The following is a 17446-nucleotide window of genomic DNA, read 5'->3' on the forward strand; positions in this document are numbered from 1 at the left end:
TCAATGTCAATAATGACACTATGGAAATGGAAAGCTAAAAATGTCTGTTTTTATTGATAAAAACTGCTAAGCAAGGAAAGGAATCACAATAATGAGAAAACATATGAAGAATGAACTAAACATATGCTTCTTTATTATCCTTGAATTCGCCTAAGAAAATTCTGATCTAATGAAAAGCAAATCTGAATGTCTAGAAGAAAATGAGAAATAATATCAGATTTGAGTCAGAGGTAGATGACACTGACTCCAGTTTTTTTCTAAGAATGAAAATTGGTTCCATAATAAAGATCCATAACAACATCTAATTTTTTTCAAGACATCATGCATATAAAATCAGAATAGCACAGAATCTTAACAACCATCTCATCTAATCTATCTGAGCATAAGAATCTACTGTATAATAAAGCCAGCAAGTGGTCATCCAACTTTCCTTTATCTGAAGACTTACTTTGTAGGGGAAACTTAGAGAATTTTATGTTACTTCAGGATGCCGTTCAACAAAAGAGTGACAACTTGAATATAATGTGGAGAAGATTCTTGTGTTGGGATAGGTTGGAGGAATTGGCTTTTCAGAGATCTAGTGATTCTATAATTTGTGACCTAATATCTTTTCAAGTATGTGCATGTGTCAACAATCCCATGAATTGCCTTTTAAACTTCAGCATTTCCAAGTCTGTGAATTTTTTGATATAACACCAGTAAAACAAAAAATCGCAACTTGTCTGCAACTTCTCATCCTGTGTGATTCTTGTCCACATCTTCCAATAAATTCTCCACAAAAGATCTAGTCAATGCAATTGAAGTATTTCCCAGTGAAATTTGTAGTTCTACCCCATTCTTACTATATAACCCTTCTTCTTTCCATTCATTATTATTTGTCCCACTACTCTGGCAACATGCTGCAAACTCTCAACATCCACAATCACCTGCAATTTTTATTCTTCAGTATTTATGGTACTCCATGCTATACTTGATCAAATAAAATCCTAGGCATTCCAGCACTTGCTTAGAGTCCAGAGGCTGAGATAGTGCTGGGTTCTTCTTTGTAATGGGCATCTCCCCTGTATCTATCCCCACCTCAGTTCCAATCCAGAATTTTCCTCTTACATCTACTTTCTGACTCCCATCCAAGCTCCTGGATTACCAGACTCCTTCCTGCTCTTGTCCTTCTGTGATCCTGGCTTCATAAGGTCTTTTATAACACAGCAATAACTCAAACATCATTATCTACAAGACGCCTCTTTGTACCTGAAATTGATAAAACCTTCTCTCAAATAATCTCATTCTACATAGATCTTGTATGTACTAGATTATTTACATATTGTCTCCCCATTAGAATATGTGTTCTTTAAGGGCAAGGACTATCTTTGTCTTGCTATGTATGTCTAGTTGCAGAGAAATTCTTGAGCTGAAATAGACAAATTTATGAATTATTTTGTTCTTTATACAATGATTTAAAGAATGGCCCAATTTTCTTTCCATTCTTTTCAATTTTCTTTTAATTCTGTTTAATTTGGGAAGAAAATCTCAGTCAGCCATTGAAACATCCCTATTTTCCATCCTCTAATATTATACTGTGGTAATGAATCTACTGACAATAGAGGTCAAAATCAGAATGTGAAAACGTTGGCTCCAGTTACCAATTTTATTGCTTATTTGAGACAATTGACACTCATCTAAATTTACAAAAGGTCCAGTCAGGAAGCATTACGGAGATTTTCTACTACTTTTTCATAATTCTTAAGTGAAAAATCATGCTCTTTATAGACCGAAAAGATCCCACACACACACTCTGCCTTTGTCTTCTGATATTTTCTAATCCATCCCTTCTTCACTCTGTCCCCAATGCCTGATGCTTCTCTTCATGACTCAGTGATTCCAATGTGTACATTATGCCTCAGGACACTCTCTCAGAATCTATCAGGCTCCTCCTTTGATGTCCTTCTATATAAATCTTTGGAAATCCTACCTCATTCATAAGGCCCTAAAGAAATGTCTATTTAACATATGAATAGTGCATCTTACTTAGAGGCACTATCTCTTTCACTGATTTCTAAATGATCACTTTCAACATCCCTTTAGTTCTCACTTTATATTTTATTTCTACTTTAATTCCTATGTATCATTTCCTACTTGGCTGCTTCTCTTGTTATCATTTGGTCCCTATATTGTCACCTGTTTGAGTTTGTCAGCTTTAAAGAACAGTGGGAAGTATGTCTGTGGGTCTGCTTTTGTGTGGCACCCAACAGAGTACCACACAGAGATTAGTGCTGACTAGATGCCCTTTAATGATGGGGAGGAAGTTCTGTATTTTCCTGGGTCCTTCTCTCATGGAACGTGCCATATCTGAAAGGGCATTCAGTCATTAAAGCCATCATTAAAGCCAAATACCATTGGAACAGTACTGTTCCCTAATTGTCACCTGGATCACTGCAGCCTTGGAGTTTGAATGAAGAAGGGAAAGGAGGGAAGCTTTCTTTTCCATGGCAGACACTATTATCCCATAGTGTTCAGGACATAATATTTTATTGATGTAGAATTATGAAGCTATACTGGTTACACCTGAACTATTCTCTGAAACACTCATTTTTGCCTGAATCCATTCTGCCTTTAACAATTAAAATGAGCAAGATTTTCTATCTCAAATGCAAACTCATATTTCCATGCAAGAAATATATTTAGTTCAGGTTTCAGTTTCAACAGAAATACGTTTTACCTTATTCTATCAAAAATTACCTCTTACCAAACCCTCCCCCCACATACACCTCAAACAGAATTTTTTTTTTCTAGAACCATTTGGCTTTTCTCATCTATCTGTTTAGCCATCTCTCCATCAGTATATGCATGTGTGTGTTCACAAAAACAATCCTTTTTAAAAAATTTCTCTTGAAGATATCTAAGCAAAGTTTCAAGTAGCCAATTAGCTTTTTGACCTAAGCTTTGTTGGCTGCAGAAAGCCTGAATCACAGGAACATTTGGTTCTCAAGGCATTTGGATCTCATAAGAACAACTCTGTGCCAGCACCAATCAGAATGGCTGCCAGTTGTTATTCTTCTTCACAACTGGCAGCCGTTTCCAGCACTGTTACCGAGCAGTGATCAATCTCTGAACCTATCTATCAGGGGATGTGCATAGAGGGAGAAATGTGGAGCTGTTGCATGAGAATACCTTTATACAACTCAAGGAGAGGAAGGAGAATATATGTACTATGCAAATATGTAAGTGAGTAGACAATGGGAGGAGAAATAAAGGCGAGAAATACACAATAGATGTGTTATAATTTAAGATGTGAATTAAAGAGTCTAAGAATTTACATGTTCAGTTGACTATATGAAAATAGAAATGTAGGAAATTTAGTTTTTGAACATATCTATATTATATTGGTATCTAAATATTTCATGTATTTATATACATGCTATCTATCCAATAACATTACAAGTTTCTTAAAAAGGATATTAGCTGTGTATCCACAAACAAGCTATTTTAATTCTGAATGTCTCAGTTCCCTCAATTATAAAATGAGTATAATAGCATCTACCACATAAGATCAAGTGAGATAACATATGTATAAGTATTTTGAAAACCTTAAACAGCTATTTAAATATTGTTACTGTTATTATTACTTGGCTAAATAACATATATCTATATATATGCAGACACATATATCTATAAATATTTCAAAATGCTGCAATTTCATCCATGTGGACAACTCCTTCCACAATGCAGATTTTCACTCCCCAGTGACATAGTGTCATAGTTAATGTTATTTGTAAACTGTTTAAGAAAAAAAATAATCATCAACTTCTTGATTAACCTTATGTTGAGTGTTTCAAAATCAGTGTACTAGTGTTCATGAGATTCTAAGAGGAAGTGCTTTGAATAAAATCTCCATTTAAGTCTTATGGGAAAATTTGGACAAAACTCACATAGGATGAGAAAGTACACAGGATTGTAATCTGAATATTCATGGAATACCAATGCTAATGAAATCACAGTTCAATAAGACTATCAAACCATTTTTAAATACACATAAGCCCATTCTCAGAATCTTTCAAGATTAATAAGGATCCACTACAGCATGTACTCTTCTATCAAAGTCTTAAAGAAACTAGTATCACTTCTATGCCACTGTGAAGCATTCGAATAAGACTTGGGGATAAAGGGTCAATGTGCAGAGTATGTGTCTGCTGAAACCTCAGTCTAACCAGATTTGAAGAGCCTTATCACATAAAGGTTGGCTTCCAGGACATTGGACAAAAACAATTTATAATACCATTTATTAATTTGTGGAAGGGTTGAAATTTTGAATGATGGAGAATATCCTCAGATCAGTGAAATCCTAAATTTCTAAAAGTATTGAAATTTATGTGTGAATAGTTCTATACATGTAACATATAAATTTATGATATAGACATATCTGAAACTATGTGGTCTCAGATTATAACCTAGAGGGATATATGAAAACTGTAATTTGAAGTATACACATAAAAGACCATAATGCAAATGTAGTCATCAACGCAATTTCATAGCTCTAGAGAGAGGAGAAAATACAACATCATTGAGAGTTCATGGAGCTTGCAACATTTTCATTTAATTTGAAACAAGAAATCCTTGACACATTACTCCCTAAACAAAAATTTGCCCTTTATTTGAAAAGTGTATCACTATGTGGCTATAACAGAATAAATATGGCCATCCTTATTGTTGAACTTATACTTTTAGATGTAATGTTGAAATAAATCAAATTACTTAGGACGGATGCAAGCTAGCTATGGTGACTTTAGGCAAATAATTCTATTTCTTTTTTTTCCTCAGTTTTCTCATCTATAAAATGAATAGAGTGATTTATCATGAACTTAAGATATTACTTTATTGTCAGTCAATCAGCAATGTTAATTTCCTTAATTTTTAGTTCAAAATGCTATTGTGTAAGTATTATTTTATATGCCCAGATACAAATCTTTTTAGCTTCCTTGATACAATTATTTCCCCTTGGAGGCAAGAATTTACATTCTCTAATGAACAGAAGAACTCAAATTCAGTCCACAGATAAGAGATTTGGAGAAGAACTTATTAAAATGTCTATTTCTAACCACTAACTGTTGCAAGGCATAATAAGATACAGTTGAAGAAGCAAAAGACATGAAAATAATGGTAAAAACACATTTATAATATAAGATAAAAAACATTAAGGGTGGATAATACTCATGAAAATATTATGTGATTTGTGATTGAATACAGGATGATTTAGACTTCATAGCAGTAGAGATAACAGATTCTGTAGCAACCTGAGATAATGTTAAATATATGTTATTTTCTATCTAAAAAAGTTTTTTATTTTTAATTTTGGGTTTTTTCCCTAAAAGATTGGACTTGGTCACATTGTCAGCAAGATGGCAGGATAATTATATTCAGCATAATTCCCTGAATCCAAAAATCTCAAAAAAAGAAAAGAATATCCCCTCAAAATAAACTAACTAAAGCTACATCAGCAATATAAGACAGAAACATGGCACAAGGTAAAAACTATGTAAATTAGCATTGGAGAGTTGAATTCTCCCACTTTGCTGCCTTTAATCTATTGCATACATAAAACAAAAACAAATTGACAGGCTATGTTGCATGTATGGTGACTACATTTCCTGCACAAACTCTACACACTTAGATCCTAAAAAGGAGGCAGAAGTTCATTCTATTAAGTTATTTAACAGAAAGAGAGTATTACTCTAGAGAAATGTGTGTGGGTTTGAGAGCATAGTGTGGGGTGCCTCTGTGTGTGTGTGTGTGTGTGTAGGTGTACTAAATATTAAAATATCAAAAGAGAAGCAAGCTAGGAAAATATTTACATGCCCAATAATCACATAATTGCAGTTAACATCTATGTGGAACTTGAAAATTTACAAAGACTTTACAATTTTTTACATATAGTTTTTATGCTCTTTTCTGATTTTCCCTTTTGTGAAAATGTGAACCTTTATCATTCTTGAATGTTGTCATATCTCTCCTATTTTCAAATATTATTGATAATCATGAGCAATCATACCTACCAGCTCTTTTAGCACTCAGGAATGTGATTTAGGTTATCTGAATCCACAGGGAAAGCTAGGAGCTCTCTTCTTTCCTTCTTTATCCTTATTTATTTATTTAATCACCTTTATTCATTCATTCTTTCATTTATTTATTTATTCATTCATTCAATTATTTATTTATCTAACTATCTATCTATTTATTTATTTATTTATTCCTTATTCCCAATTAATTTTTGTTCTGATATTTCCAGTGCAGAAGTAATTTTTTTAGCAGAGAAAACAGAAGCAAAATACAATTTTAATAGTTCTACCTTCCTTCTATTGTCAATTATCATCATGTCATCTTTCCTAACATTTATTTGTACTTCATTTTCCCCCAATATAATTGTTTTGTTTTTTAATGTAATAATCTCCTTAATCAGCCTCTGCTTATTTTGAGTTTGAGCATTCCTGGAATCATTTTTGCTGCATCATGGCATCCTTTTATATTCAACTTTAGTTCTCTGACCTTGTTTACACTTTGTATACATTTCTTTTAAAAATACCATTTGATTGGTCAGGGCTCTATAAATTCAAATATAACTCTGGACACATATCCCTTCAGAACTTAATTCTTAATCTCTCTCTGGGGCTAATTTGCCTGTAGCTTTTCAGTCCATATAATCCTATCTATTTGTCCTGTGAAATCTGCTTTCCAAATGCTTTAAATCACTATTGATTAGAGAAATGCAAATTAATACAACTTTGAGATACCATTTTGCAATTCTCACATTAGCTAAAATGATAGGGAAAGATAATAATAAATGGTGGAGAGGATGTGGAAAAATTGGGACACTAATGCATTGTTGGTGGAATTGTAAAATGATCCAACCATGCTGTAGAGCAATTTGGCCTAAGGGCTATAAAACTGTGCATACCCTTTGCTACAGCAGCATTTCTACTGATAATCACTTGTGATGGACTTGGCTTTTCTCAGCAAGGTGGTGATCCGAGATATTGCCAATAAATTTGGGATGGAAAATGCTATCTTCATACACAGAGAGACTATGGAGATTGAATGTGGATTGAAGCATAATATTTTCACTTTATTTTTTGTTTGCTGGCTTTTTTCCCTCGTGGTTTTTTTTCCCTTTTGGTCTGATTTTTCTTGAGCAATATGACAAATGTGGAAATATGTTTAAAAGAATTGCACATGTTTAATCTATATCAGATTGCTTGCTGTCTTGGGGAGAAGGGAGATAAGGATGAGAGGAAGAAAAAATTGGAACACAAAGTCTTACAAAATGAATGTTGAAAACAATCTTTACATATATTTGGAAAAATAAAATACTATTGAGGAAAAAAATCTGCTTTCCCCAAATCTAGTACAACAAACTACCCAGATATCCTCTCTCTATATGAAAGTCATATATAGTTTATGACAGAGACTCCCCGCAGTAGTCCTATTATTTTTACCCTAGCAATCAATTCCTCCTTGTTAGTGAGAATCATATCCATGAGAGTATTTCCACTTGGTTCTTCCACCTTTTGGCAGATATAATCATCACTATGGCAAATCAAGAGACTTTTAGCTACTGTTTTTGGCTAAAAGAAAAGAACAGCAGCTGACTGTGTAATTAAAGTTACTTTCATTACTATTGTAACATGCTTCTCTCCCTGGTCCATTATCTGTTCTCCAGTCTTTTCATCTATTTCCTATATGCTCCAATCACAAAATAGTTTTGTTCTCTCTTTATTGATTTTCATTCAAATACTCTCCATTATCTTTAGGTCATTTGATTTTAATATTTCCTCACACAGATTTAACTTCTTAATATACAGTGCTACCCCAGTCCACCCTCTTTTACCTGTCTTCTTTCTTTTCAAAAAAGCATATTCATACACTCATGTTACAATCACAGACCATCTATTGTAATGTAAAACCTTTAAAAGTAAGGACCATTTATTTCATCCTTTTTGTTTGTATCCTTAGCACTGAGTACAGTGCCAGGACCATAGAAGGCACTCAATAAGTGCTTGGAAGCATAGTGATGAGTTTTATCCCAACAATTTCTTCTTGCTTATTGTCTAAATTTGGAGTATTTGGAGGTAAATTGGAGGCAAACACTTTTTATTGACTGGTTTCTTTCTTGCATGGTGTCTCCTATGAATTTTTGTAAGTCTCAATTGTTATTCTTCCTTTACTGTCACTATTCTCTTTGACAATTAGCTTGAGGATATATGCTGGCAGTTTTCTCCTTCCCCAATCTGTAGTTCTGGAAACACTGGGCAAATTCATTCTTACTAACTTTTATTAGGTTGTTCCATCTAGTTGTATTCTATCCATAACCAAGCATCTGTCCCCTGTGTTTAAACTACATCCAAAAAATATAAATACAATAAACAGAAACCAGGTTTTTTTTGGGGGTGAGGGTTAGGGTGTGGAAGGGGAGGAAGAAAGGGAAACAAAAATTATTAAGTACCTTTTCTATGTCAAATACTATACCAACTATCTTACAAATATCTTCTTTGATTTTCATAACAACCCTATCATTGTCCCCATTTATTAATCAATTGAGGAAACTGGGACACCAGAAGGTAAGTTACTTTCCCAGGGTCACATGGCTAGTAAGGTCACATTTGAACTCAGGTCTTCCTCATTCCAGTTGCTGGACTCTATGCATTGTAGCACCTAGCCAACTCCAGCTAACTTGAATTTTCTCTTGTACCTCTTGCTTTCAGGGGATAAAAATTAGGAACATATAACCTGTGCTGCTATGATTTTGATTCTTCCCTATTATTACATAACCTTCATCAATATTTTCCATGCTTCTTTGGCAAGATCATTTATACTCACACAAATCACTAGAAAGGGATGGCTGTCATTCATTCTAAGAAATCTTGGGTTGAAAGACAATAGAGTTCTCTAATGATTGTATCATATCAACAAATAGATGCCTTAGTTTTCTGTATCAATTATCACTACACTTCTCTAACATGACAGAGAGCTTCTATGGCTCTCCATCACTCTTTTGAAGAGAGGAAGCTTTGTGGTCCTTAGAGTGTTTAGCTCCCTCTTCTTAAAAAGAGCTTTAGATCTTAAACTCTAATTGTATAGTTGTCCTTTAACTTCCTCTTCTATATGACATTTTCAAACATCGTCTCTCCTTCAACTAAATCTTTTTTCTAAATTCTATTTTCTAAAATAATATCTCCCTCACTCTAAGATCAGTCCTACATTACCCCTGCTGGATCTCATTAATAAATGCTATGACAACAAATTCATAAAGGAGAAATGAGTAGAATTGTGCAAAAATAAAATAATAATTCTAAAAAATTTTAATATTCCTTTTAAATAACAAAGGATGAATATAATAGAAGAACAAACAAAAAGGAAAATTTATAATTTAGACTGAATACTTAGATTGGACATATATGGTAACTTCTGAATGGGAAATTAAAGAATATGTATATTTCTTAACATTACTGATATCTTTGTAAAAATAAACTGTGTTCAGGCACAGAAAAAATTACAAATAATTGCAAAAAGACAGAAATATTAAACAAATCCTGTGGAGGCCATAAGCCAATAAAAATTACAAATAATACCAGAATGACAAGCACAATATATAATTCTAAAAAAGATCTTTAATAATTCTGAATAATGAATGGGCTAAGAACACATTATGGAAACAGTTTGCAACTACTTATAAGAGAATTATTACAATAATTAACTTACCAAAATTGTTGGAATTCAACAAAAATAAATTTCATTGAAAAATTATATATCAAATCATAAATTGTTCACAAAATGGGAAAAAAAAGGATTAATGATCTGAGCATGTAATTAATAAAACTTTAAAAACTAAAAACCAGAGGAAAACAGATAAAAGAGGAAAAAATATAGAGAAATTATAAATAAAATGAAAAACAACTTTTAAAAATGCTGAATATATAATTATATATTAAATATATATATATATATATTTGGCCTAAGACCAATATATAATATATAATAATTGTATTTTATGCTCTAAAATATATAATATATTGTACATGTTAGTTTTAAGACCATCTTGATTGTCTCTTTTTTTTTTCTGAATTTCCCTTTGTTTTCACCTATGGGCTTTAAAAATATTAGTATCTATTATTACTAGTATCTAATATTAGTAATATTATATCTCTATTTTTGTGATCATTACTACTATACTCAAATATAGTAATTATAATGAAAAAAAAAGGGTAAGAGAAACTATAAACCAATATCATTAATATTGATTGATGCAACAATTTCAAATAAAATTATACCAAGCAAGACAATAGCCATATATTTTGTAAATTGCTTGCAAGATGGGTTTATAACAGAGATACAAATGTGATATAACATTAGGAAAACAAAATAATTAAAAATATAAATAATAAAAAAAGTGATTTAAAAAATGGCTGCCTTTAACAAAATAGTCATGATTTGTATTCAAAAATCATGAAGATGAACATAAAATGAATATGTTTAATATGCCAAATACATATTTCTAAAAACAAAAGCAAGGATTATTTGAAATGGAAACGCATTAGAAGTTTTTCCCAAGGGAAAAACAAGAATTATTCAGTTCCCCAGTGTGTTTGATATATATGTGCTAGTGATAATATTAGGATTAAAAAAAAGAGAGAGATTCAAGGGGAAATGAAATCGTCCTTATTAGCAGATAACATGGTGGTTTATTTAAAAGTCCCAAAAATGTGATATTATAGAAAAAGCATTGACTTTAGAGTTAGAGGACCTAATTTCAATCTGTCCTGTGTCACTTACCTCCTGAATGACCTTGTCAAATCATTGAATTTCATTGGATTTCAGTTTTCTCATCTGTAAAAAAGATAGATTTGAACTTGAAGATTTCTGAGATCCCTTCCAGTTCTAAAACTATGGTCATATGATCATAAAGAAACTAATTTAGATAATTAATACAATCAGTAAATTACCAAGATATAAAAACAAATTCATAAATCATTCATTTTCTATATAGCAATATATTTTTAAAATAAAAAATTATAGAAAAGAAAATCCCAGTGAATAGATCTATAAAATACACTAAACATCAGAGATGCAATCTACTGAAAAACATTTTAAGACTTATAGAAATTCAATTACAAAATATCCTTTAGAAAAGCAATTGGAGGAATATTCATTGCTAGGGAGTCGGGGTTACTTAAGAGATAGACATCTTGTATCAAAGTCAAGAAGATCACTTCAAGTATTACTTTTGGTCATACTGTGATGTGGGGCAAATTAAGCATTCCCAGGTAATTCTCTTAGTTCTCCAAACCCATATATGAGGGAGTCCAAGAAGAAGTGCTGGTCAACAGTATCATGTGCAAAAGAAGTCGGGAAGAGTAAGGACTGAGAATATCTGAGAATTGTCTGGTATAAGAAAATAGGTCTTTCCTTTTTCCTGTAACAGACTGAGATGAGTCTTTCCTCTGCCATTTTTGTAACATTGTGACTTTGTTTTTTATCTGTAAAATGGAAATGATAACACTTACTTAAAAGAAAAATAGTGATCTTAAAGGTCCAACTATCTCATTTTGCAGTTGAGGAAATAGTGAGCAATTGATTTTATATTTAATTTGTTTTTTCCTGATTTTTATTTTTCTACTCTATTCATATACTTTTCTGTATTTTGAATAGAATCAAAGTTCCAATAATTACTGTTTTATGATATAATTTGAGGTCTGTAACCAAGAGGTTAAATAAATTTCCTAAAGTCATACAGGTTGAAAGGGGCAGAGTTGAAACTCTAAACCAGATTGATTGACTTCAAATACAGGACTTTTTCCACATAGTATGTTCTGAAGTTTCAGATTTCCTCAGTTTACCTGTTGACTACCATGTCTCTTTGTTCCCACCAATACAGTGGTGTTTCCCTCCTGCTCCCAATTCCTTTAGATCTTCTGAGCTTCTAGAGTTAATCTGATCAATGTATTAGAATAGAGTATAAGACAAAAATGGCTTCCTGTACTTACTGAGTAGTTTTAGGAAAGTCACTTAACCTCTTATTTGCCTCACTTTCTTATCTATAATCTGAAAGAGTTGGATTTAATTGCACAAATAAATAGCCATTGTAGAGTTGCAAAATACTTTACATACATTATCTCATTTGATCTTTATCATGATTATTTGAGGTAAGCAGGGCAGGATATTCTAATTTTACAGATGAAAAAACTAAGGCCCAGAGAAATTGTCACATAGCTAGTAAATGCTTTTGCTAGGACTCACACCCAGATCCCCTGATGCTAAGTCTGTGGCTATTTCCATAACACCATGCTGTCAAGAAGAATGAGTAATATGGGAATTTCAGATGCTATGGCAGGGTCAATGGGAAGTTATTTTTGATCAAGAGAGCTTTGCCTGGTGCTTCTCAAATCATAGCATATGGAAGGCCTGCTCTGTCAGAGAGACATTTTGCACTATTCCTTAGACATTGTGGAGATATGAGAAAAGAAAAAGCATCTCTGTCCTGGTGTCTGATGCTTTTCAATTTCCTTAGAAAGTAGCTGCAGTCGACTTAACTAAAACTGCTGTTGAAATAGCACCTGCAGTTCCAGGAGGTGGTGACTCTTACAGAACAAAACCAGAATGTGAAACAGTAAGCTCTAAAGCTCATTAACAAGTTCATGTTCCCCTAGTTTTGGTTCCAATCCAGTAAGCCTGAGTTTCTGTCTCCCTCTTAGGGTACCATTATCACTTTTCTCCTCTTTTCCCCCTTTGAACTCTCCAGCTTTTGTTTTCTCTACTTTACCAATAGAAACTGTCAGGCTTGCAATTGTCTCCAGAGTTTCTCTAAAAAATGAAGGAAGAAAGTGAAGAAAGAGCAGGAAAGAGCTTATTTTTAGACCTTTGTTTGACTTTAATGAGGTGAAGGGACTTTTGTAGAACACCACAGTTTCATATCCTGACAGCATGGAACTGCACTGCCATATGGCACCTGGTCCCTACCGAAAACAGAATTCTTGAAAATGAAGCTAGAGGAAGAAAAACATCAAGTCAGTCACTTTTATTGTAATATCATTTTTACAACTCTTCATATGACATTGTTATTTTGAAGGGGAACAGAGAAAATGGAAGAACTCATTGTCCTGGCAATAACAAATCCTTTAAAGAATTCCCAGTTTGCTGTGTATCACGGACCCAATTATTTTAACATATCTGTACAATTATCTCTTCATTTCTAAATTGCCACTAATCAAGATTAAAATATGACTTGGTGCTAGACCCAGCTTTTCTACTAGCTGGCTATTGATCTTGGGCAAGTTATTTCACTTTAGTGGGCTTCATTCAGTTTCCTCATGAACAATATGAAGAGATTAAACTGAAAGAATTCTCAAATTCTTTCCAATTTCAGTATTCTGTGATTAGATGTAGAAGGTTCCTGCCTTTATGCTATTTAACTTTCTATTTGGTGAGTAAAAAACTAAATCCTAAGCAAGGAACAGAATAAGGAGTTTTCCCTTACTCCAATTAAATATTTCAATGTATTTAACAAATGGTAATTGAGTACTTTCACTGTACAAAGCACTATCCTGGGAGTTTGGGGGACGCAAAAATGTGTGTGACATAGTCTCTGCCTTTACAAAGTAAACCGTGGAATTGGTTTTCAATCTAATAAAACATTTTTCTAAGGTTAGAGTTATATTTCTCTATGGGAACATTAAAATGAAAACTGTATGAGTATAAAGTAAAATTAGAACTTTTCAGCTTAATATTATTATAATTTAAAAGGGAATTATATATTTCTTTCTTTGGGGTAGGTAGGAAGCAGCCTCAAATAACTTTAATAACTTCATCCATTGGGCACCAGAAGAACAATTTTCTGTTCACGTGCATGTGCACCCATGTGTGTGTGTGTGTATGTCCTGTAAATCTTAATAGAATGCAGGAATTATTGATGTGTTAGAAACATGTCACCTGGGAAGAGAAAGGATGAGTGGTAGTAAACTTCACCAGGATCCAAACCAAAGTGAATGACAAAGTCTATTCAAAAGCTAGTGTGAAGTCATAACCTCAAGGGAACTACAATACAAGCAAAAGGCGACAGAATCCTGCTCTTGTCTCTCTTTTGAACTATCACGGCAACATCGCCCCCCCTTATCACCAAAAAAAAAAAAAAAAAAAAAAAAAAAAGAACCATCCCATTCTGCCACAGTGAGAGGGGCAGATGACATCAGAGATTTTCTTCAGGAAAACAGGTTGCAAAGATTATTGATTGGGAGGCATTGAAGAGAGACACTGAACAACATTAGTTGAAACCTGCAGAGAGATGGAGAAGAAACTACTGGAAATAATACTAGGTTGTAGTACTACCTACAAAGAACAGGACTGGAAGGAACTGAGGCTATATCAGTCTTTGGGTAAAGTTTATAAAGGTTATTTTTTGAGAAGGTTCAGTATTTTCCAAGAACTCTGATAAACTCCAGTACTTTTCTTTGACCCATAACTATAATTATATAACTATATAATATATATATATGTATATATATATACTACATATATGACTATATGTAGAAAAAACTATATATAATTAGATATATAACTACATACATATAATCATATATATAACTATGCAATTATATATATAAAATTATATATATATGTTACTATATATAATCACATATAATTATATATGTATATATGACTATATATGCATTATTGCATTATATATATTATTATATATATAATTATATATAACTATATATATTTGAGCTTTAGTACCTATGTGATTGCAAGGGATATTGGTAAATATCCCATATATTTCAGCCTTAGAAGTTCACTAGCTATGTGACTCTGGGCAAATTATTTAATCTCTTATTTGCCTCAGTTTCCCCAATTATAAAATGGGAATAATAAGAACACCTAACTCCCAGGGTTGTTGTAATGATTTGATAAGATAATATCTAAAGTTCTCAGCAGAACGTCTGGTACATAGTAGATATTTAATAAATTCTTATTCCCTTCCATTTCCAGATAACAGGGATGGTTAAGTGTCAAGGCAGGATATTAATCTGTATCTTCACTGTATCATAGAAACTGACATCACTAAAGTTAAAACCCTCACTCTCCTGGATATATGAATTTTCTGAGAATTTGAGAAATAGTTCTTGCATGTAAAAAGTAGTGAAATTGATCTGCTGCATGATTTTTCTTTGCTATTTTATTTGTATTTTCTAATTATTTTGTTCATAGAACAGGTATTGGATGAGGACTCAAGCTGTATTTCTCTCACACATTTTTTTTGGATAGTTTGGCTGATGCTCAGACACATCCACAAAAAAAGTTATGTGCTTCTTGTTCTGCATTACATTAAATATGTGCATCTATAATCTTGAGCCGAATAATAACTCAAACAATGGGGCTGGGGTTGATTCTCACACTCCGTCACAATAACAGAGGGTCCTATAGAATAGCTCAAATATTAGACCTGGGACTTAGTCAAAGAAAAGCCAAAAATTCCCTCTGGAGGGGTGGCACTGTTAAGCGCCAGCCTGTCAATCACAGGAGTGCAAGAATCCTGAGGGAAACTAGGTGCTCCCCCTAGCAACACTCCTAATTGAATGATGTGTCAAAAAATCAGGAGAGTATTCCTATTTCTAGTGTCCCCGGGGGGTTGCACAATACTGTAGATCAGAACAGATGGTTGCCACCTGGTGTTAGCCAGGTGAGTATTATAAATCCCATTTTTTAAATTGGAAAAGAATTCAGAGGGGATCATTGACTTGGCTACAACAAGTAGAGAAACCAAAGTGTTTTTAGGATAGAAAGGAATCACCAAAAGAATAAAAACACTGAAACAAGCAAAATGAACTTGAATACTTGCAAGACATTTTAAAGATCAGAATACACTTCATATAACTCTTCCATTATCTGTGTTAGTAGAGAACAGAGAGGAATAAGTGCGAGCTTTGGCAAGTCAGTAGAATAATTTGAGTTTCATTTGCTGCCACTATTAACTTATATTAAAGGTATTAATGTACTAAGAAGGGAGATGGTAAAGTGACAATAAGAATTTGCAGAACTAAGAAAAACAAAAGAATTTAATATCTCACAAATTAGCTAATCAGCCTTTAGATAATATAACAAAATATGAACAGACCGTTTTTAAAGGAACATCTGGTCAATGCAAAAGAAAATATGTTTGGCTGGAACTCCTAAAGAAAAGAAAAGGCAAGAATAAATGTCTCCAGCATCACTAGATTTTTTTTTGTTGGTTTTGTCTTGCTGAATTCATTTTGATAAACTAGACCTAGGAAGGATTTGGAAGGAAGGAAGAAAGGAAGCAAGGAAGGAAGAAGGAAGGAAGGAAGGAAGGAAGGAAGGAAGGAAGAAAGGAGGGAGGGAGGGAGGGAGGGAGAAATTTCATTTCTCTGTTTTGAAACCCCAAAATCTGTTCTGTGACTTCAATGTGGCCTCCAATCTCTTTATCTTTCACTTCTTTACTAAGACATCATTGCTGATAGCTACACTTTTCTCCTTTCTCCTATTTTGAACCCTTGATGAATTAGTTCAATTCTATATTTTCCTCTTATCTCACAAGCCTTGTGCCCTTATCCTACCACCAGTTTTTCCTTGTTGCACCTTACCCTTGGATCACTCTCACTATATTAGCCTTTGTTCTTATTAACAAGCTGCTAAAGGAAGCTACAGAAAATTACAAAACCATGCTGGTTCACAACCAATTTATATTAATCTCAAATGGACTCTAATTGTGGCAAGGCAACCTCCTTAATTAACTCACTATTGAACTCATGACAGTGACTTTTGTAAACCTTTTCCTCCATACTCAAACCTTCCATTACTGCCCTTCCTCAAATCCTTTCACCCCAGAACATTATTTCATAATATATTTCACTAAAAAATAATTGAAATCATTCACTGAGAACTCCTTCTCCCCTTTTAATTTTTCATCATTCAGATACCTTTTGCCATTATTTTTTCTTTCATTTTTGAATTATATGAAAATTGACCCCTATCCTTACTCTTGGCTAATTTCTCTAAATGCAAAAAAGTGATCCCATTCCAACCTTGTTTCTATAGAAATCAGTTCCTCCATAATTCTTACTGTGTCACTTATCTTCAAATTTTCTTTTTCTATCTGCTACTTTCCTACTGCCAACAAATATGCCCATGTCTCCCCAATCTTCAAAAAATTCTCACTTCATTAATCCATCCCCATACTATCATGCTATATTTTTTATTGCTAAATTTGAGAAGATCATGTACATTAGTGCCTTCAATCCTTCATAGTCCTTTTTTCTAAACTCTACATGTTTTGGCTTCCAATCTCATAATTCAACCAAATAGTGAAATCTGATACTTTTTTTTTCTTCAAACCTCATTTTTCTTAATATCTCTGTAGTCTTTTTCACTGCCAATCATGTTCTCCTCC

The sequence above is a fragment of the Antechinus flavipes genome, chromosome 5 (assembly GCF_016432865.1).
Source record: "Antechinus flavipes isolate AdamAnt ecotype Samford, QLD, Australia chromosome 5, AdamAnt_v2, whole genome shotgun sequence".
Taxonomy (NCBI): domain Eukaryota; kingdom Metazoa; phylum Chordata; class Mammalia; order Dasyuromorphia; family Dasyuridae; genus Antechinus; species Antechinus flavipes.